This window comes from Mustelus asterias, chromosome 7 (assembly GCF_964213995.1).
Source record: "Mustelus asterias chromosome 7, sMusAst1.hap1.1, whole genome shotgun sequence".
In the NCBI taxonomy this organism is placed as follows: domain Eukaryota; kingdom Metazoa; phylum Chordata; class Chondrichthyes; order Carcharhiniformes; family Triakidae; genus Mustelus; species Mustelus asterias.
In genome coordinates, this window is record NC_135807.1 from 40,263,839 (window position 1) to 40,284,238 (window position 20,400).

Here is a 20,400-nt window from a genome sequence, read left to right on the forward strand (position 1 = left end):
AGGTGGAAGTGAATGTTTTACACTGGCACTCAGCCCACTGACCTCCATATGCATCTGCTCAGTGCGCTGACCGACACAGTGAGCAAAGAGTTTAGATCTCAATGTGCGCCAAGTCAGAATTCAAGATCTGCATGAAGGTGCAAGGCAGTTCCGATGAATGCAATAAGTTGAGCTTTGCAGCATGAGACATTTAATTGAATAGAGCCCAGGCCTCGGCTGTGGAGAAATCGTCAATGGCTGTTAAGTCTCACTCAGCTGGAACAATGTGAGGTCGATGAATCGGCAAAGAGCTATAGGTACATGGCAGTCAATCAGTAAAGAGAGAGCCGTGGTGTGCTCCCCTTCGATAGCTCAGCTGGTAGAGCGGAGGACTGTAGATGATTGAAGCTGACATCTTTTGGTGGCTGGTTCAATTCCGGCTCGAAGGAAGCCCAAAGTTCACTTTTCCCATAACTCTGCATGGAGCAGCATGATACATTGTGCCAGTCATTGCAGCTTGTCACTTGCATTAGTCTCGCATCTCCCGCTCCATCTGCAGCAGCATTTCTTTTCCACTTTGAGAGGAGCCACAAGGTGGCTCTTTTACTTCTGCCTTTGCACCTCCTGGCCAGCAGGAAATGCATTTCAACAGCAACGCTTCCAAGCAGCCGGCAATTAATTCAAAGTACTAGCAGTATTCTGTCAGTCGCACACAGCTCCCGACTGCCCCCTCATGCTCATGCTGGCCACGATTTTGGACTTGTCTCAATTTAAATCATGAGCTCAGTTCTTTCTCTGCTTCTTTGACCATCTCTGCTGAATTCCATCCAAATGATTCTCACCCGCTGCCTCTCGTACATGCTGTCGAGAGAAAAGCGTCGGCCGTGTTTGGGCAGCAGATGTCTGCAGCAGGATATCCCCGCTGTTCATTTGATTTACTTGCATACAGGTGCTGAGTCTATCACGGGAATCAAGTTGGAGGACATTATGCAACGTCACAGGGTTCAGTTCCAGTTGTGGGTGTAGGCGTTACACGTGAGAGGCAGTCGCATCGATGCCCGCATTCCCGAATCTCTCCGTGGTTCCAGCAAACTTCAGTTGATCTATTGGTGAGTCTACACTGCTCCAAAACTTTAGCATGTGCTGTTCCACAAGGACTCCATAGATCGTAGATCTTAGAATCCTCCAGTGCAGAAGGAGGCCATCCGGCCCGTCCGATCTGCACCGAACACACTCCCACCCAGGCCCGATTCCCATGATGCCACGCATTTAACCTAGCCAGTCCCACTGACACTCAGGGGCCATTTAGCATGGCCAATCAATCTTACCCGCATGTCATAGTTGGAGGGAGATGAGAATTTTTGGATTGCTGCTTCAATGAAGGTGTCTTTATTTTCCCAAATATCAAAGGTGCAATCCTGAGGTGAGTAAAGAAATTAACTCTGCAATACGTGTCCTTATCTGTGAGGTGGAAGTGAATGTTTTACACTGGCACTCAGCCCACTGACCTCCATATGCATCTGCTCAATGCGCTGACCGACACAGTGATCTCAATGTGCGCCAAGTCAGAATTCAAGATCTGCATGAAGGTGCAAGGCAGTTCCGATGAATGCAATAAGTTGAGCTTTGCAGCATGAGACATTTAATTGAATAGAGCCCAGGCCTCGGCTGTGGAGAAATCGTCAATGGCTGTTAAGTCTCACTCAGCTGGAACAATGTGAGGTCGATGAATCGGCAAAGAGCGATAGGTACATGGCAGTCAATCAGTAAAGAGAGAGCTGTGGTGTGCTCCCCTTCGATAGCTCAGCTGGTAGAGCGGAGGACTGTAGATGATTGAAGCTGACATCCTTAGGTGGCTGGTTCAATTCCGGCTCGAAGGAAGCCCAAAGTTCACTTTTACCATAACTCTGCATGGAGCAGCATGATACATTGTGCCAGTCATTGCAGCTTGTCACTTGCATTAGTCTCGCATCTCCCGCTCCATCTGCAGCAGCATTTCTTTTCCACTTTGAGAGGAGCCACAAGGTGGCTCTTTTACTTCTGCCTTTGCACCTCCTGGCCAGCAGGAAATGCATTTCAACAGCAACGCTTCCAAGCGTCCGGCAATCAATTCAAAGTACTAGCAGTATTCTGTCAGTCGCACTCAGCTCCCGACTGCCCCCTCATGCTCATGCTGGCCACGATTTTGGACTTGTCTCAATTTAAATCATGAGCTCAGTTCTTTCTCTGCTTCTTTGACCATCTCTGCTGAATTCCATCCAAATGATTCTCACCCGCTGCCTCTCGTACATGCTCTCGAGAGAAAAGCGTCGGCTGTGTTTGGGCAGCAGATGTCTGCAGCAGGATCTCCCCGCTGTTCATTTGATTTACTTGCATACAGGTGCTGAGTCTATCACGGGAATCAAGTTGGAGGACATTATGCAACGTCACAGGGTTCAGTTCCAGTTGTGGGTGTAGGCGTTACACGTGAGAGGCAGTCGCATCGATGCCCGCATTCCCGAATCTCTCCGTGGTTCCAGCAAACTTCAGTTGATCTATTGGTGAGTCTACACTGCTCCAAAACTTTAGCATGTGCTGTTCCACAAGGACTCCATAGATCGTAGATCTTAGAATCCTCCAGTGCAGAAGGAGGCCATCCGGCCCATCCGATCTGCACCGAACACACTCCCACCCAGGCCCGATTCCCATGATGCCACGCATTTAACCTAGCCAGTCCCACTGACACTCAGGGGCCATTTAGCATGGCCAATCAATCTTACCCGCATGTCATAGTTGGAGGGAGATGAGAATTTTTGGATTGCTGCTTCAATGAAGGTGTCTTTATTTTCCCAAATATCAAAGGTGCAATCCTGAGGTGAGTAAAGAAATTAACTCTGCAATACGTGTCCTTATCTGTGAGGTGGAAGTGAATGTTTTACACTGGCACTCAGCCCACTGACCTCCATATGCATCTGCTCAGTGCGCTGACCGACACAGTGAGCAAAGAGTTTAGATCTCAATGTGCGCCAAGTCAGAATTCAAGATCTGCATGAAGGTGCAAGGCAGTTCCGATGAATGCAATAAGTTGAGCTTTGCAGCATGAGACATTTAATTGAATAGAGCCCAGGCCTCGGCTGTGGAGAAATCGTCAATGGCTGTTAAGTCTCACTCAGCTGGAACAATGTGAGGTCGATGAATCGGCAAAGAGCTATAGGTACATGGCAGTCAATCAGTAAAGAGAGAGCCGTGGTGTGCTCCCCTTCGATAGCTCAGCTGGTAGAGCGGAGGACTGTAGATGATTGAAGCTGACATCTTTTGGTGGCTGGTTCAATTCCGGCTCGAAGGAAGCCCAAAGTTCACTTTTCCCATAACTCTGCATGGAGCAGCATGATACATTGTGCCAGTCATTGCAGCTTGTCACTTGCATTAGTCTCGCATCTCCCGCTCCATCTGCAGCAGCATTTCTTTTCCACTTTGAGAGGAGCCACAAGGTGGCTCTTTTACTTCTGCCTTTGCACCTCCTGGCCAGCAGGAAATGCATTTCAACAGCAACGCTTCCAAGCAGCCGGCAATTAATTCAAAGTACTAGCAGTATTCTGTCAGTCGCACACAGCTCCCGACTGCCCCCTCATGCTCATGCTGGCCACGATTTTGGACTTGTCTCAATTTAAATCATGAGCTCAGTTCTTTCTCTGCTTCTTTGACCATCTCTGCTGAATTCCATCCAAATGATTCTCACCCGCTGCCTCTCGTACATGCTGTCGAGAGAAAAGCGTCGGCCGTGTTTGGGCAGCAGATGTCTGCAGCAGGATATCCCCGCTGTTCATTTGATTTACTTGCATACAGGTGCTGAGTCTATCACGGGAATCAAGTTGGAGGACATTATGCAACGTCACAGGGTTCAGTTCCAGTTGTGGGTGTAGGCGTTACACGTGAGAGGCAGTCGCATCGATGCCCGCATTCCCGAATCTCTCCATGGTTCCAGCAAACTTCAGTTGATCTATTGGTGAGTCTACACTGCTCCAAAACTTTAGCATGTGCTGTTCCACAAGGACTCCATAGATCGTAGATCTTAGAATCCTCCAGTGCAGAAGGAGGCCATCCGGCCCATCCGATCTGCACCGAACACACTCCCACCCAGGCCCGATTCCCATGATGCCACGCATTTAACCTAGCCAGTCCCACTGACACTCAGGGGCCATTTAGCATGGCCAATCAATCTTACCCGCATGTCATAGTTGGAGGGAGATGAGAATTTTTGGATTGCTGCTTCAATGAAGGTGTCTTTATTTTCCCAAATATCAAAGGTGCAATCCTGAGGTGAGTAAAGAAATTAACTCTGCAATACGTGTCCTTATCTGTGAGGTGGAAGTGAATGTTTTACACTGGCACTCAGCCCACTGACCTCCATATGCATCTGCTCAATGCGCTGACCGACACAGTGATCTCAATGTGCGCCAAGTCAGAATTCAAGATCTGCATGAAGGTGCAAGGCAGTTCCGATGAATGCAATAAGTTGAGCTTTGCAGCATGAGACATTTAATTGAATAGAGCCCAGGCCTCGGCTGTGGAGAAATCGTCAATGGCTGTTAAGTCTCACTCAGCTGGAACAATGTGAGGTCGATGAATCGGCAAAGAGCTATAGGTACATGGCAGTCAATCAGTAAAGAGAGAGCCGTGGTGTGCTCCCCTTCGATAGCTCAGCTGGTAGAGCGGAGGACTGTAGATGATTGAAGCTGACATCCTTAGGTGGCTGGTTCAATTCCGGCTCGAAGGAAGCCCAAAGTTCACTTTTACCATAACTCTGCATGGAGCAGCATGATACATTGTGCCAGTCATTGCAGCTTGTCACTTGCATTAGTCTCGCATCTCCCGCTCCATCTGCAGCAGCATTTCTTTTCCACTTTGAGAGGAGCCACAAGGTGGCTCTTTTACTTCTGCCTTTGCACCTCCTGGCCAGCAGGAAATGCATTTCAACAGCAACGCTTCCAAGCAGCCGGCAATCAATTCAAAGTACAAGCAGTATTCTGTCAGTCGCACACAGCTCCCGACTGCCCCCTCATGCTCATGCTGGCCACGATTTTGGACTTGTCTCAATTTAAATCATGAGCTCAGTTCTTTCTCTGCTTCTTTGACCATCTCTGCTGAATTCCATCCAAATGATTCTCACCCGCTGCCTCTCGTACATGCTGTCGAGAGAAAAGCGTCGGCCGTGTTTGGGCAGCAGATGTCTGCAGCAGGATATCCCCGCTGTTCATTTGATTTACTTGCATACAGGTGCTGAGTCTATCACGGGAATCAAGTTGGAGGACATTATGCAACGTCACAGGGTTCAGTTCCAGTTGTGGGTGTAGGCGTTACACGTGAGAGGCAGTCGCATCGATGCCCGCATTCCCGAATCTCTCCGTGGTTCCAGCAAACTTCAGTTGATCTATTGGTGAGTCTACACTGCTCCAAAACTTTAGCATGTGCTGTTCCACAAGGACTCCATAGATCGTAGATCTTAGAATCCTCCAGTGCAGAAGGAGGCCATCCGGCCCGTCCGATCTGCACCGAACACACTCCCACCCAGGCCCGATTCCCATGATGCCACGCATTTAACCTAGCCAGTCCCACTGACACTCAGGGGCCATTTAGCATGGCCAATCAATCTTACCCGCATGTCATAGTTGGAGGGAGATGAGAATTTTTGGATTGCTGCTTCAATGAAGGTGTCTTTATTTTCCCAAATATCAAAGGTGCAATCCTGAGGTGAGTAAAGAAATTAACTCTGCAATACGTGTCCTTATCTGTGAGGTGGAAGTGAATGTTTTACACTGGCACTCAGCCCACTGACCTCCATATGCATCTGCTCAATGCGCTGACCGACACAGTGAGCAAAGAGTTTAGATCTCAATGTGCGCCAAGTCAGAATTCAAGATCTGCATGAAGGTGCAAGGCAGTTCCGATGAATGCAATAAGTTGAGCTTTGCAGCATGAGACATTTAATTGAATAGAGCCCAGGCCTCGGCTGTGGAGAAATCGTCAATGGCTGTTAAGTCTCACTCAGCTGGAACAATGTGAGGTCGATGAATCGGCAAAGAGCTATAGGTACATGGCAGTCAATCAGTAAAGAGAGAGCCGTGGTGTGCTCCCCTTCGATAGCTCAGCTGGTAGAGCGGAGGACTGTAGATGATTGAAGCTGACATCCTTAGGTGGCTGGTTCAATTCCGGCTCGAAGGAAGCCCAAAGTTCACTTTTACCATAACTCTGCATGGAGCAGCATGATACATTGTGCCAGTCATTGCAGCTTGTCACTTGCATTAGTCTCGCATCTCCCGCTCCATCTGCAGCAGCATTTCTTTTCCACTTTGAGAGGAGCCACAAGGTGGCTCTTTTACTTCTGCCTTTGCACCTCCTGGCCAGCAGGAAATGCATTTCAACAGCAACGCTTCCAAGCAGCCGGCAATCAATTCAAAGTACAAGCAGTATTCTGTCAGTCGCACACAGCTCCCGACTGCCCCCTCATGCTCATGCTGGCCACGATTTTGGACTTGTCTCAATTTAAATCATGAGCTCAGTTCTTTCTCTGCTTCTTTGACCATCTCTGCTGAATTCCATCCAAATGATTCTCACCCGCTGCCTCTCGTACATGCTGTCGAGAGAAAAGCGTCGGCCGTGTTTGGGCAGCAGATGTCTGCAGCAGGATCTCCCCGCTGTTCATTTGATTTACTTGCATACAGGTGCTGAGTCTATCACGGGAATCAAGTTGGAGGACATTATGCAACGTCACAGGGTTCAGCTCCAGTTGTGGGTGTAGGCGTTACACGTGAGAGGCAGTCGCATCGATGCCCGCATTCCCAAATCTCTCCGTGGTTCCAGCAAACTTCAGTTGATCTATTGGTGAGTCTACACTGCTCCAAAACTTTAGCATGTGCTGTTCCACAAGGACTCCATAGATCGTAGATCTTAGAATCCTCCAGTGCAGAAGGAGGCCATCCGGCCCATCCGATCTGCACCGAACACACTCCCACCCAGGCCCGATTCCCATGATGCCACGCATTTAACCTAGCCAGTCCCACTGACACTCAGGGGCCATTTAGCATGGCCAATCAATCTTACCCGCATGTCATAGTTGGAGGGAGATGAGAATTTTTGGATTGCTGCTTCAATGAAGGTGTCTTTATTTTCCCAAATATCAAAGGTGCAATCCTGAGGTGAGTAAAGAAATTAACTCTGCAATACGTGTCCTTATCTGTGAGGTGGAAGTGAATGTTTTACACTGGCACTCAGCCCACTGACCTCCATATGCATCTGCTCAATGCGCTGACCGACACAGTGAGCAAAGAGTTTAGATCTCAATGTGCGCCAAGTCAGAATTCAAGATCTGCATGAAGGTGCAAGGCAGTTCCGATGAATGCAATAAGTTGAGCTTTGCAGCATGAGACATTTAATTGAATAGAGCCCAGGCCTCGGCTGTGGAGAAATCGTCAATGGCTGTTAAGTCTCACTCAGCTGGAACAATGTGAGGTCGATGAATCGGCAAAGAGCTATAGGTACATGGCAGTCAATCAGTAAAGAGAGAGCCGTGGTGTGCTCCCCTTCGATAGCTCAGCTGGTAGAGCGGAGGACTGTAGATGATTGAAATTGACATCCTGAGGTCGCTGGTTCAATTCCGGCTCGAAGGAAGCCCAAAGTTCACTTTTACCATAACTCTGCATGGAGCAGCATGATACATTGTGCCAGTCATTGCAGCTTGTCACTTGCATTAGTCTCGCATCTCCCGCTCCATCTGCAGCAGCATTTCTTTTCCACTTTGAGAGGAGCCACAAGGTGGCTCTTTTACTTCTGCCTTTGCACCTCCTGGCCAGCAGGAAATGCATTTCAACAGCAACGCTTCCAAGCAGCCGGCAATCAATTCAAAGTACTAGCAGTATTCTGTCAGTCGCACACAGCTCCCGACTGCCCCCTCATGCTCATGCTGGCCACGATTTTGGACTTGTCTCAATTTAAATCATGAGCTCAGTTCTTTCTCTGCTTCTTTGACCATCTCTGCTGAATTCCATCCAAATGATTCTCACCCGCTGCCTCTCGTACATGCTCTCGAGAGAAAAGCGTCGGCCGTGTTTGGGCAGCAGATGTCTGCAGCAGGATCTCCCCGCTGTTCATTTGATTTACTTGCATACAGGTGCTGAGTCTATCACGGGAATCAAGTTGGAGGACATTATGCAACGTCACAGGGTTCAGTTCCAGTTGTGGGTGTAGGCGTTACACGTGAGAGGCAGTCGCATCGATGCCCGCATTCCCGAATCTCTCCATGGTTCCAGCAAACTTCAGTTGATCTATTGGTGAGTCTACACTGCTCCAAAACTTTAGCATGTGCTGTTCCACAAGGACTCCATAAATCGTAGATCTTAGAATCCTCCAGTGCAGAAGGAGGCCATCCGGCCCATCCGATCTGCACCGAACACACTCCCACCCAGGCCCGATTCCCATGATGCCACGCATTTAACCTAGCCAGTCCCACTGACACTCAGGGGCCATTTAGCATGGCCAATCAATCTTACCCGCATGTCATAGTTGGAGGGAGATGAGAATTTTTGGATTGCTGCTTCAATGAAGGTGTCTTTATTTTCCCAAATATCAAAGGTGCAATCCTGAGGTGAGTAAAGAAATTAACTCTGCAATACGTGTCCTTATCTGTGAGGTGGAAGTGAATGTTTTACACTGGCACTCAGCCCACTGACCTCCATATGCATCTGCTCAATGCGCTGACCGACACAGTGAGCAAAGAGTTTAGATCTCAATGTGCGCCAAGTCAGAATTCAAGATCTGCATGAAGGTGCAAGGCAGTTCCGATGAATGCAATAAGTTGAGCTTTGCAGCATGAGACATTTAATTGAATAGAGCCCAGGCCTCGGCTGTGGAGAAATCGTCAATGGCTGTTAAGTCTCACTCAGCTGGAACAATGTGAGGTCGATGAATCGGCAAAGAGCTATAGGTACATGGCAGTCAATCAGTAAAGATAGAGCCGTGGTGTGCTCCCCTTCGATAGCTCAGCTGGTAGAGCGGAGGACTGTAGATGATTGAAGCTGACATCCTTAGGTCGCTGGTTCAATTCCGGCTCGAAGGAAGCCCAAAGTTCACTTTTACCATAACTCTGCATGGAGCAGCATGATACATTGTGCCAGTCATTGCAGCTTGTCACTTGCATTAGTCTCGCATCTCCCGCTCCATCTGCAGCAGCATTTCTTTTCCACTTTGAGAGGAGCCACAAGGTGGCTCTTTTACTTCTGCCTTTGCACCTCCTGGCCAGCAGGAAATGCATTTCAACAGCAACGCTTCCAAGCAGCCGGCAATCAATTCAAAGTACAAGCAGTATTCTGTCAGTCGCACACAGCTCCCGACTGCCCCCTCATGCTCATGCTGGCCACGATTTTGGACTTGTCTCAATTTAAATCATGAGCTCAGTTCTTTCTCTGCTTCTTTGACCATCTCTGCTGAATTCCATCCAAATGATTCTCACCCGCTGCCTCTCGTACATGCTCTCGAGAGAAAAGCGTCGGCCGTGTTTGGGCAGCAGATGTCTGCAGCAGGATATCCCCGCTGTTCATTTGATTTACTTGCATACAGGTGCTGAGTCTATCACGGGAATCAAGTTGGAGGACATTATGCAACGTCACAGGGTTCAGTTCCAGTTGTGGGTGTAGGCGTTACACGTGAGAGGCAGTCGCATCGATGCCCGCATTCCCGAATCTCTCCGTGGTTCCAGCAAACTTCAGTTGATCTATTGGTGAGTCTACACTGCTCCAAAACTTTAGCATGTGCTGTTCCACAAGGACTCCATAGATCGTAGATCTTAGAATCCTCCAGTGCAGAAGGAGGCCATCCGGCCCGTCCGATCTGCACCGAACACACTCCCACCCAGGCCCGATTCCCATGATGCCACGCATTTAACCTAGCCAGTCCCACTGACACTCAGGGGCCATTTAGCATGGCCAATCAATCTTACCCGCATGTCATAGTTGGAGGGAGATGAGAATTTTTGGATTGCTGCTTCAATGAAGGTGTCTTTATTTTCCCAAATATCAAAGGTGCAATCCTGAGGTGAGTAAAGAAATTAACTCTGCAATACGTGTCCTTATCTGTGAGGTGGAAGTGAATGTTTTACACTGGCACTCAGCCCACTGACCTCCATATGCATCTGCTCAATGCGCTGACCGACACAGTGAGCAAAGAGTTTAGATCTCAATGTGCGCCAAGTCAGAATTCAAGATCTGCATGAAGGTGCAAGGCAGTTCCGATGAATGCAATAAGTTGAGCTTTGCAGCATGAGACATTTAATTGAATAGAGCCCAGGCCTCGGCTGTGGAGAAATCGTCAATGGCTGTTAAGTCTCACTCAGCTGGAACAATGTGAGGTCGATGAATCGGCAAAGAGCTATAGGTACATGGCAGTCAATCAGTAAAGAGAGAGCCGTGGTGTGCTCCCCTTCGATAGCTCAGCTGGTAGAGCGGAGGACTGTAGATGATTGAAGCTGACATCCTTAGGTTGCTGGTTCAATTCCGGCTCGAAGGAAGCCCAAAGTTCACTTTTACCATAACTCTGCATGGAGCAGCATGATACATTGTGCCAGTCATTGCAGCTTGTCACTTGCATTAGTCTCGCATCTCCCGCTCCATCTGCAGCAGCATTTCTTTTCCACTTTGAGAGGAGCCACAAGGTGGCTCTTTTACTTCTGCCTTTGCACCTCCTGGCCAGCAGGAAATGCATTTCAACAGCAACGCTTCCAAGCAGCCGGCAATCAATTCAAAGTACAAGCAGTATTCTGTCAGTCGCACACAGCTCCCGACTGCCCCCTCATGCTCATGCTGGCCACGATTTTGGACTTGTCTCAATTTAAATCATGAGCTCAGTTCTTTCTCTGCTTCTTTGACCATCTCTGCTGAATTCCATCCAAATGATTCTCACCCGCTGCCTCTCGTACATGCTCTCGAGAGAAAAGCGTCGGCCGTGTTTGGGCAGCAGATGTCTGCAGCAGGATATCCCCGCTGTTCATTTGATTTACTTGCATACAGGTGCTGAGTCTATCACGGGAATCAAGTTGGAGGACATTATGCAACGTCACAGGGTTCAGTTCCAGTTGTGGGTGTAGGCGTTACACGTGAGAGGCAGTCGCATCGATGCCCGCATTCCCGAATCTCTCCGTGGTTCCAGCAAACTTCAGTTGATCTATTGGTGAGTCTACACTGCTCCAAAACTTTAGCATGTGCTGTTCCACAAGGACTCCATAGATCGTAGATCTTAGAATCCTCCAGTGCAGAAGGAGGCCATCCGGCCCGTCCGATCTGCACCGAACACACTCCCACCCAGGCCCGATTCCCATGATGCCACGCATTTAACCTAGCCAGTCCCACTGACACTCAGGGGCCATTTAGCATGGCCAATCAATCTTACCCGCATGTCATAGTTGGAGGGAGATGAGAATTTTTGGATTGCTGCTTCAATGAAGGTGTCTTTATTTTCCCAAATATCAAAGGTGCAATCCTGAGGTGAGTAAAGAAATTAACTCTGCAATACGTGTCCTTATCTGTGAGGTGGAAGTGAATGTTTTACACTGGCACTCAGCCCACTGACCTCCATATGCATCTGCTCAATGCGCTGACCGACACAGTGAGCAAAGAGTTTAGATCTCAATGTGCGCCAAGTCAGAATTCAAGATCTGCATGAAGGTGCAAGGCAGTTCCGATGAATGCAATAAGTTGAGCTTTGCAGCATGAGACATTTAATTGAATAGAGCCCAGGCCTCGGCTGTGGAGAAATCGTCAATGGCTGTTAAGTCTCACTCAGCTGGAACAATGTGAGGTCGATGAATCGGCAAAGAGCTATAGGTACATGGCAGTCAATCAGTAAAGAGAGAGCCGTGGTGTGCTCCCCTTCGATAGCTCAGCTGGTAGAGCGGAGGACTGTAGATGATTGAAGTTGACATCCTTAGGTCGCTGGTTCAATTCCGGCTCGAAGGAAGCCCAAAGTTCACTTTTACCATAACTCTGCATGGAGCAGCATGATACATTGTGCCAGTCATTGCAGCTTGTCACTTGCATTAGTCTCGCATCTCCCGCTCCATCTGCAGCAGCATTTCTTTTCCACTTTGAGAGGAGCCACAAGGTGGCTCTTTTACTTCTGCCTTTGCACCTCCTGGCCAGCAGGAAATGCATTTCAACAGCAACGCTTCCAAGCAGCCGGCAATCAATTCAAAGTACTAGCAGTATTCTGTCAGTCGCACACAGCTCCCGACTGCCCCCTCATGCTCATGCTGGCCACGATTTTGGACTTGTCTCAATTTAAATCATGAGCTCAGTTCTTTCTCTGCTTCTTTGACCATCTCTGCTGAATTCCATCCAAATGATTCTCACCCGCTGCCTCTCGTACATGCTCTCGAGAGAAAAGCGTCGGCCGTGTTTGGGCAGCAGATGTCTGCAGCAGGATCTCCCCGCTGTTCATTTGATTTACTTGCATACAGGTGCTGAGTCTATCACGGGAATCAAGTTGGAGGACATTATGCAACGTCACAGGGTTCAGTTCCAGTTGTGGGTGTAGGCGTTACACGTGAGAGGCAGTCGCATCGATGCCCGCATTCCCGAATCTCTCCATGGTTCCAGCAAACTTCAGTTGATCTATTGGTGAGTCTACACTGCTCCAAAACTTTAGCATGTGCTGTTCCACAAGGACTCCATAGATCGTAGATCTTAGAATCCTCCAGTGCAGAAGGAGGCCATCCGGCCCATCCGATCTGCACCGAACACACTCCCACCCAGGCCCGATTCCCATGATGCCACGCATTTAACCTAGCCAGTCCCACTGACACTCAGGGGCCATTTAGCATGGCCAATCAATCTTACCCGCATGTCATAGTTGGAGGGAGATGAGAATTTTTGGATTGCTGCTTCAATGAAGGTGTCTTTATTTTCCCAAATATCAAAGGTGCAATCCTGAGGTGAGTAAAGAAATTAACTCTGCAATACGTGTCCTTATCTGTGAGGTGGAAGTGAATGTTTTACACTGGCACTCAGCCCACTGACCTCCATATGCATCTGCTCAGTGCGCTGACCGACACAGTGAGCAAAGAGTTTAGATCTCAATGTGCGCCAAGTCAGAATTCAAGATCTGCATGAAGGTGCAAGGCAGTTCCGATGAATGCAATAAGTTGAGCTTTGCAGCATGAGACACTTAATTGAATAGAGCCCAGGCCTCGGCTGTGGAGAAATCGTCAATGGCTGTTAAGTCTCACTCAGCTGGAACAATGTGAGGTCGATGAATCGGCAAAGAGCTATAGGTACATGGCAGTCAATCAGTAAAGAGAGAGCCGTGGTGTGCTCCCCTTCGATAGCTCAGCTGGTAGAGCGGAGGACTGTAGATGATTGAAGCTGACATCCTTAGGTCGCTGGTTCAATTCCGGCTCGAAGGAAGCCCAAAGTTCACTTTTACCATAACTCTGCATGGAGCAGCATGATACATTGTGCCAGTCATTGCAGCTTGTCACTTGCATTAGTCTCGCATCTCCCGCTCCATCTGCAGCAGCATTTCTTTTCCACTTTGAGAGGAGCCACAAGGTGGCTCTTTTACTTCTGCCTTTGCACCTCCTGGCCAGCAGGAAATGCATTTCAACAGCAACGCTTCCAAGCAGCCGGCAATCAATTCAAAGTACAAGCAGTATTCTGTCAGTCGCACACAGCTCCCGACTGCCCCCTCATGCTCATGCTGGCCACGATTTTGGACTTGTCTCAATTTAAATCATGAGCTCAGTTCTTTCTCTGCTTCTTTGACCATCTCTGCTGAATTCCATCCAAATGATTCTCACCCGCTGCCTCTCGTACATGCTGTCGAGAGAAAAGCGTCGGCCGTGTTTGGGCAGCAGATGTCTGCAGCAGGATATCCCCGCTGTTCATTTGATTTACTTGCATACAGGTGCTGAGTCTATCACGGGAATCAAGTTGGAGGACATTATGCAACGTCACAGGGTTCAGTTCCAGTTGTGGGTGTAGGCGTTACACGTGAGAGGCAGTCGCATCGATGCCCGCATTCCCGAATCTCTCCGTGGTTCCAGCAAACTTCAGTTGATCTATTGGTGAGTCTACACTGCTCCAAAACTTTAGCATGTGCTGTTCCACAAGGACTCCATAGATCGTAGATCTTAGAATCCTCCAGTGCAGAAGGAGGCCATCCGGCCCGTCCGATCTGCACCGAACACACTCCCACCCAGGCCCGATTCCCATGATGCCACGCATTTAACCTAGCCAGTCCCACTGACACTCAGGGGCCATTTAGCATGGCCAATCAATCTTACCCGCATGTCATAGTTGGAGGGAGATGAGAATTTTTGGATTGCTGCTTCAATGAAGGTGTCTTTATTTTCCCAAATATCAAAGGTGCAATCCTGAGGTGAGTAAAGAAATTAACTCTGCAATACGTGTCCTTATCTGTGAGGTGGAAGTGAATGTTTTACACTGGCACTCAGCCCACTGACCTCCATATGCATCTGCTCAATGCGCTGACCGACACAGTGAGCAAAGAGTTTAGATCTCAATGTGCGCCAAGTCAGAATTCAAGATCTGCATGAAGGTGCAAGGCAGTTCCGATGAATGCAATAAGTTGAGCTTTGCAGCATGAGACATTTAATTGAATAGAGCCCAGGCCTCGGCTGTGGAGAAATCGTCAATGGCTGTTAAGTCTCACTCAGCTGGAACAATGTGAGGTCGATGAATCGGCAAAGAGCTATAGGTACATGGCAGTCAATCAGTAAAGAGAGAGCCGTGGTGTGCTCCCCTTCGATAGCTCAGCTGGTAGAGCGGAGGACTGTAGATGATTGAAGCTGACATCCTTAGGTCGCTGGTTCAATTCCGGCTCGAAGGAAGCCCAAAGTTCACTTTTACCATAACTCTGCATGGAGCAGCATGATACATTGTGCCAGTCATTGCAGCTTGTCACTTGCATTAGTCTCGCATCTCCCGCTCCATCTGCAGCAGCATTTCTTTTCCACTTTGAGAGGAGCCACAAGGTGGCTCTTTTACTTCTGCCTTTGCACCTCCTGGCCAGCAGGAAATGCATTTCAACAGCAACGCTTCCAAGCAGCCGGCAATCAATTCAAAGTACAAGCAGTATTCTGTCAGTCGCACACAGCTCCCGACTGCCCCCTCATGCTCATGCTGGCCACGATTTTGGACTTGTCTCAATTTAAATCATGAGCTCAGTTCTTTCTCTGCTTCTTTGACCATCTCTGCTGAATTCCATCCAAATGATTCTCACCCGCTGCCTCTCGTACATGCTCTCGAGAGAAAAGCGTCGGCCGTGTTTGGGCAGCAGATGTCTGCAGCAGGATCTCCCCGCTGTTCATTTGATTTACTTGCATACAGGTGCTGAGTCTATCACGGGAATCAAGTTGGAGGACATTATGCAACGTCACAGGGTTCAGTTCCAGTTGTGGGTGTAGGCGTTACACGTGAGAGGCAGTCGCATCGATGCCCGCATTCCCGAATCTCTCCATGGTTCCAGCAAACTTCAGTTGATCTATTGGTGAGTCTACACTGCTCCAAAACTTTAGCATGTGCTGTTCCACAAGGACTCCATAGATCGTAGATCTTAGAATCCTCCAGTGCAGAAGGAGGCCATCCGGCCCATCCGATCTGCACCGAACACACTCCCACCCAGGCCCGATTCCCATGATGCCACGCATTTAACCTAGCCAGTCCCACTGACACTCAGGGGCCATTTAGCATGGCCAATCAATCTTACCCGCATGTCATAGTTGGAGGGAGATGAGAATTTTTGGATTGCTGCTTCAATGAAGGTGTCTTTATTTTCCCAAATATCAAAGGTGCAATCCTGAGGTGAGTAAAGAAATTAACTCTGCAATACGTGTCCTTATCTGTGAGGTGGAAGTGAATGTTTTACACTGGCACTCAGCCCACTGACCTCCATATGCATCTGCTCAATGCGCTGACCGACACAGTGAGCAAAGAGTTTAGATCTCAATGTGCGCCAAGTCAGAATTCAAGATCTGCATGAAGGTGCAAGGCAGTTCCGATGAATGCAATAAGTTGAGCTTTGCAGCATGAGACATTTAATTGAATAGAGCCCAGGCCTCGGCTGTGGAGAAATCGTCAATGGCTGTTAAGTCTCACTCAGCTGGAACAATGTGAGGTCGATGAATCGGCAAAGAGCTATAGGTACATGGCAGTCAATCAGTAAAGAGAGAGCCGTGGTGTGCTCCCCTTCGATAGCTCAGCTGGTAGAGCGGAGGACTGTAGATGATTGAAGCTGACATCCTTAGGTGGCTGGTTCAATTCCGGCTCGAAGGAAGCCCAAAGTTCACTTTTACCATAACTCTGCATGGAGCAGCATGATACATTGTGCCAGTCATTGCAGCTTGTCACTTGCATTAGTCTCGCATCTCCCGCTCCATCTGCAGCAGCATTTCTTTTCCACTTTGAGAGGAGCCACAAGGTGGCTCTTTTACTTCTGCCTTTGCACCTCCTGGCCAGCAGGAAATGCATTTCAACAGCAACGCTTCCAAGCGTCCGGCAATCAATTCAAAGTACTAGCAGTATTCTGTCAGTCGCACTCAGCTCCCGACTGCCCCCTCATGCTCATGCTGGCCACGATTTTGGACTTGTCTCAATTTAAATCATGAGCTCAGTTCTTTCTCTGCTTCTTTGACCATCTCTGCTGAATTCCATCCAAATGATTCTCACCCGCTGCCTCTCGTACATGCTCTCGAGAGAAAAGCGTCGGCCGTGTTTGGGCAGCAGATGTCTGCAGCAGGATCTCCCCGCTGTTCATTTGATTTACTTGCATACAGGTGCTGAGTCTATCACGGGAATCAAGTTGGAGGACATTATGCAACGTCACAGGGTTCAGTTCCAGTTGTGGGTGTAGGCGTTACACGTGAGAGGCAGTCGCATCGATGCCCGCATTCCCGAATCTCTCTGTGGTTCCAGCAAACTTCAGTTGATCTATTGGTGAGTCTACACTGCTCCAAAACTTTAGCATGTGCTGTTCCACAAGGACTCCATAGATCGTAGATCTTAGAATCCTCCAGTGCAGAAGGAGGCCATCCGGCCCATCCGATCTGCACCGAACACACTCCCACCCAGGCCCGATTCCCATGATGCCACGCATTTAACCTAGCCAGTCCCACTGACACTCAGGGGCCATTTAGCATGGCCAATCAATCTTACCCGCATGTCATAGTTGGAGGGAGATGAGAATTTTTGGATTGCTGCTTCAATGAAGGTGTCTTTATTTTCCCAAATATCAAAGGTGCAATCCTGAGGTGAGTAAAGAAATTAACTCTGCAATACGTGTCCTTATCTGTGAGGTGGAAGTGAATGTTTTACACTGGCACTCAGCCCACTGACCTCCATATGCATCTGCTCAATGCGCTGACCGACACAGTGAGCAAAGAGTTTAGATCTCAATGTGCGCCAAGTCAGAATTCAAGATCTGCATGAAGGTGCAAGGCAGTTCCGATGAATGCAATAAGTTGAGCTTTGCAGCATGAGACATTTAATTGAATAGAGCCCAGGCCTCGGCTGTGGAGAAATCGTCAATGGCTGTTAAGTCTCACTCAGCTGGAACAATGTGAGGTCGATGAATCGGCAAAGAGCTATAGGTACATGGCAGTCAATCAGTAAAGAGAGAGCCGTGGTGTGCTCCCCTTCGATGGCTCAGCTGGTAGAGCGGAGGACTGTAGATGATTGAAGCTGACATCCTTAGGTCGCTGGTTCAATTCCGGCTCGAAGGAAGCCCAAAGTTCACTTTTACCATAACTCTGCATGGAGCAGCATGATACATTGTGCCAGTCATTGCAGCTTGTCACTTGCATTAGTCTCGCATCTCCCGCTCCATCTGCAGCAGCATTTCTTTTCCACTTTGAGAGGAGCCACAAGGTGGCTCTTTTACTTCTGCCTTTGCACCTCCTGGCCAGCAGGAAATGCATTTCAACAGCAACGCTTCCAAGCAGCCGGCAATCAATTCAAAGTACAAGCAGTATTCTGTCAGTCGCACACAGCTCCCGACTGCCCCCTCATGCTCATGCTGGCCACGATTTTGGACTTGTCTCAATTTAAATCATGAGCTCAGTTCTTTCTCTGCTTCTTTGACCATCTCTGCTGAATTCCATCCAAATGATTCTCACCCGCTGCCTCTCGTACATGCTGTCGAGAGAAAAGCGTCGGCCGTGTTTGGGCAGCAGATGTCTGCAGCAGGATATCCCCGCTGTTCATTTGATTTACTTGCATACAGGTGCTGAGTCTATCACGGGAATCAAGTTGGAGGACATTATGCAACGTCACAGGGTTCAGTTCCAGTTGTGGGTGTAGGCGTTACACGTGAGAGGCAGTCGCATCGATGCCCGCATTCCCGAATCTCTCCGTGGTTCCAGCAAACTTCAGTTGATCTATTGGTGAGTCTACACTGCTCCAAAACTTTAGCATGTGCTGTTCCACAAGGACTCCATAGATCGTAGATCTTAGAATCCTCCAGTGCAGAAGGAGGCCATCCGGCCCGTCCGATCTGCACCGAACACACTCCCACCCAGGCCCGATTCCCATGATGCCACGCATTTAACCTAGCCAGTCCCACTGACACTCAGGGGCCATTTAGCATGGCCAATCAATCTTACCCGCATGTCATAGTTGGAGGGAGATGAGAATTTTTGGATTGCTGCTTCAATGAAGGTGTCTTTATTTTCCCAAATATCAAAGGTGCAATCCTGAGGTGAGTAAAGAAATTAACTCTGCAATACGTGTCCTTATCTGTGAGGTGGAAGTGAATGTTTTACACTGGCACTCAGCCCACTGACCTCCATATGCATCTGCTCAATGCGCTGACCGACACAGTGAGCAAAGAGTTTAGATCTCAATGTGCGCCAAGTCAGAATTCAAGATCTGCATGAAGGTGCAAGGCAGTTCCGATGAATGCAATAAGTTGAGCTTTGCAGCATGAGACATTTAATTGAATAGAGCCCAGGCCTCGGCTGTGGAGAAATCGTCAATGGCTGTTAAGTCTCACTCAGCTGGAACAATGTGAGGTCGATGAATCGGCAAAGAGCTATAGGTACATGGCAGTCAATCAGTAAAGAGAGAGCCGTGGTGTGCTCCCCTTCGATAGCTCAGCTGGTAGAGCGGAGGACTGTAGATGATTGAAGTTGACATCCTTAGGTCGCTGGTTCAATTCCGGCTCGAAGGAAGCCCAAAGTTCACTTTTACCATAACTCTGCATGGAGCAGCATGATACATTGTGCCAGTCATTGCAGCTTGTCACTTGCATTAGTCTCGCATCTCCCGCTCCATCTGCAGCAGCATTTCTTTTCCACTTTGAGAGGAGCCACAAGGTGGCTCTTTTACTTCTGCCTTTGCACCTCCTGGCCAGCAGGAAATGCATTTCAACAGCAACGCTTCCAAGCAGCCGGCAATCAATTCAAAGTACTAGCAGTATTCTGTCAGTCGCACACAGCTCCCGACTGCCCCCTCATGCTCATGCTGGCCACGATTTTGGACTTGTCTCAATTTAAATCATGAGCTCAGTTCTTTCTCTGCTTCTTTGACCATCTCTGCTGAATTCCATCCAAATGATTCTCACCCGCTGCCTCTCGTACATGCTCTCGAGAGAAAAGCGTCGGCCGTGTTTGGGCAGCAGATGTCTGCAGCAGGATCTCCCCGCTGTTCATTTGATTTACTTGCATACAGGTGCTGAGTCTATCACGGGAATCAAGTTGGAGGACATTATGCAACGTCACAGGGTTCAGTTCCAGTTGTGGGTGTAGGCGTTACACGTGAGAGGCAGTCGCATCGATGCCCGCATTCCCGAATCTCTCCATGGTTCCAGCAAACTTCAGTTGATCTATTGGTGAGTCTACACTGCTCCAAAACTTTAGCATGTGCTGTTCCACAAGGACTCCATAGATCGTAGATCTTAGAATCCTCCAGTGCAGAAGGAGGCCATCCGGCCCATCCGATCTGCACCGAACACACTCCCACCCAGGCCCGATTCCCATGATGCCACGCATTTAACCTAGCCAGTCCCACTGACACTCAGGGGCCATTTAGCATGGCCAATCAATCTTACCCGCATGTCATAGTTGGAGGGAGATGAGAATTTTTGGATTGCTGCTTCAATGAAGGTGTCTTTATTTTCCCAAATATCAAAGGTGCAATCCTGAGGTGAGTAAAGAAATTAACTCTGCAATACGTGTCCTTATCTGTGAGGTGGAAGTGAATGTTTTACACTGGCACTCAGCCCACTGACCTCCATATGCATCTGCTCAGTGCGCTGACCGACACAGTGAGCAAAGAGTTTAGATCTCAATGTGCGCCAAGTCAGAATTCAAGATCTGCATGAAGGTGCAAGGCAGTTCCGATGAATGCAATAAGTTGAGCTTTGCAGCATGAGACATTTAATTGA

At 48.7% G+C, this 20,400-nt stretch overlaps 14 non-coding genes across 14 annotated transcripts; all 14 read left to right on the forward strand.

The window, feature by feature from the left end:
* The first annotated feature begins 340 nt into the window (after positions 1 to 340).
* Positions 341 to 428, forward strand: trnay-gua (transfer RNA tyrosine (anticodon GUA)). Its single transcript is given in 2 exon segments — positions 341 to 377; positions 393 to 428. It is a non-coding gene; the product is annotated as a tRNA-Tyr (tRNA).
* Positions 429 to 1,771: 1,343 nt separating this feature from the next.
* On the forward strand, positions 1,772 to 1,859 carry trnay-gua (transfer RNA tyrosine (anticodon GUA)). Its single transcript is given in 2 exon segments — positions 1,772 to 1,808; positions 1,824 to 1,859. It is a non-coding gene; the product is annotated as a tRNA-Tyr (tRNA).
* Positions 1,860 to 3,216: 1,357 nt separating this feature from the next.
* trnay-gua (transfer RNA tyrosine (anticodon GUA)) lies at positions 3,217 to 3,304 on the forward strand. The gene is given in 2 exon segments: positions 3,217 to 3,253; positions 3,269 to 3,304. It is a non-coding gene; the product is annotated as a tRNA-Tyr (tRNA).
* Positions 3,305 to 4,647: 1,343 nt separating this feature from the next.
* On the forward strand, positions 4,648 to 4,735 carry trnay-gua (transfer RNA tyrosine (anticodon GUA)). Its single transcript is given in 2 exon segments — positions 4,648 to 4,684; positions 4,700 to 4,735. It is a non-coding gene; the product is annotated as a tRNA-Tyr (tRNA).
* Positions 4,736 to 6,092: 1,357 nt separating this feature from the next.
* trnay-gua (transfer RNA tyrosine (anticodon GUA)) lies at positions 6,093 to 6,180 on the forward strand. Its single transcript is given in 2 exon segments — positions 6,093 to 6,129; positions 6,145 to 6,180. It is a non-coding gene; the product is annotated as a tRNA-Tyr (tRNA).
* A 1,357-nt stretch (positions 6,181 to 7,537) lies between these two features.
* On the forward strand, positions 7,538 to 7,625 carry trnay-gua (transfer RNA tyrosine (anticodon GUA)). The gene is given in 2 exon segments: positions 7,538 to 7,574; positions 7,590 to 7,625. It is a non-coding gene; the product is annotated as a tRNA-Tyr (tRNA).
* A 1,357-nt stretch (positions 7,626 to 8,982) lies between these two features.
* trnay-gua (transfer RNA tyrosine (anticodon GUA)) lies at positions 8,983 to 9,070 on the forward strand. The gene is given in 2 exon segments: positions 8,983 to 9,019; positions 9,035 to 9,070. It is a non-coding gene; the product is annotated as a tRNA-Tyr (tRNA).
* A 1,357-nt stretch (positions 9,071 to 10,427) lies between these two features.
* Positions 10,428 to 10,515, forward strand: trnay-gua (transfer RNA tyrosine (anticodon GUA)). The gene is given in 2 exon segments: positions 10,428 to 10,464; positions 10,480 to 10,515. It is a non-coding gene; the product is annotated as a tRNA-Tyr (tRNA).
* A 1,357-nt stretch (positions 10,516 to 11,872) lies between these two features.
* On the forward strand, positions 11,873 to 11,960 carry trnay-gua (transfer RNA tyrosine (anticodon GUA)). Its single transcript is given in 2 exon segments — positions 11,873 to 11,909; positions 11,925 to 11,960. It is a non-coding gene; the product is annotated as a tRNA-Tyr (tRNA).
* A 1,357-nt stretch (positions 11,961 to 13,317) lies between these two features.
* On the forward strand, positions 13,318 to 13,405 carry trnay-gua (transfer RNA tyrosine (anticodon GUA)). Its single transcript is given in 2 exon segments — positions 13,318 to 13,354; positions 13,370 to 13,405. It is a non-coding gene; the product is annotated as a tRNA-Tyr (tRNA).
* A 1,357-nt stretch (positions 13,406 to 14,762) lies between these two features.
* Positions 14,763 to 14,850, forward strand: trnay-gua (transfer RNA tyrosine (anticodon GUA)). Its single transcript is given in 2 exon segments — positions 14,763 to 14,799; positions 14,815 to 14,850. It is a non-coding gene; the product is annotated as a tRNA-Tyr (tRNA).
* Positions 14,851 to 16,207: 1,357 nt separating this feature from the next.
* Positions 16,208 to 16,295, forward strand: trnay-gua (transfer RNA tyrosine (anticodon GUA)). The gene is given in 2 exon segments: positions 16,208 to 16,244; positions 16,260 to 16,295. It is a non-coding gene; the product is annotated as a tRNA-Tyr (tRNA).
* A 1,357-nt stretch (positions 16,296 to 17,652) lies between these two features.
* On the forward strand, positions 17,653 to 17,740 carry trnay-gua (transfer RNA tyrosine (anticodon GUA)). Its single transcript is given in 2 exon segments — positions 17,653 to 17,689; positions 17,705 to 17,740. It is a non-coding gene; the product is annotated as a tRNA-Tyr (tRNA).
* A 1,357-nt stretch (positions 17,741 to 19,097) lies between these two features.
* On the forward strand, positions 19,098 to 19,185 carry trnay-gua (transfer RNA tyrosine (anticodon GUA)). The gene is given in 2 exon segments: positions 19,098 to 19,134; positions 19,150 to 19,185. It is a non-coding gene; the product is annotated as a tRNA-Tyr (tRNA).
* Positions 19,186 to 20,400: the final 1,215 nt, after the last annotated feature.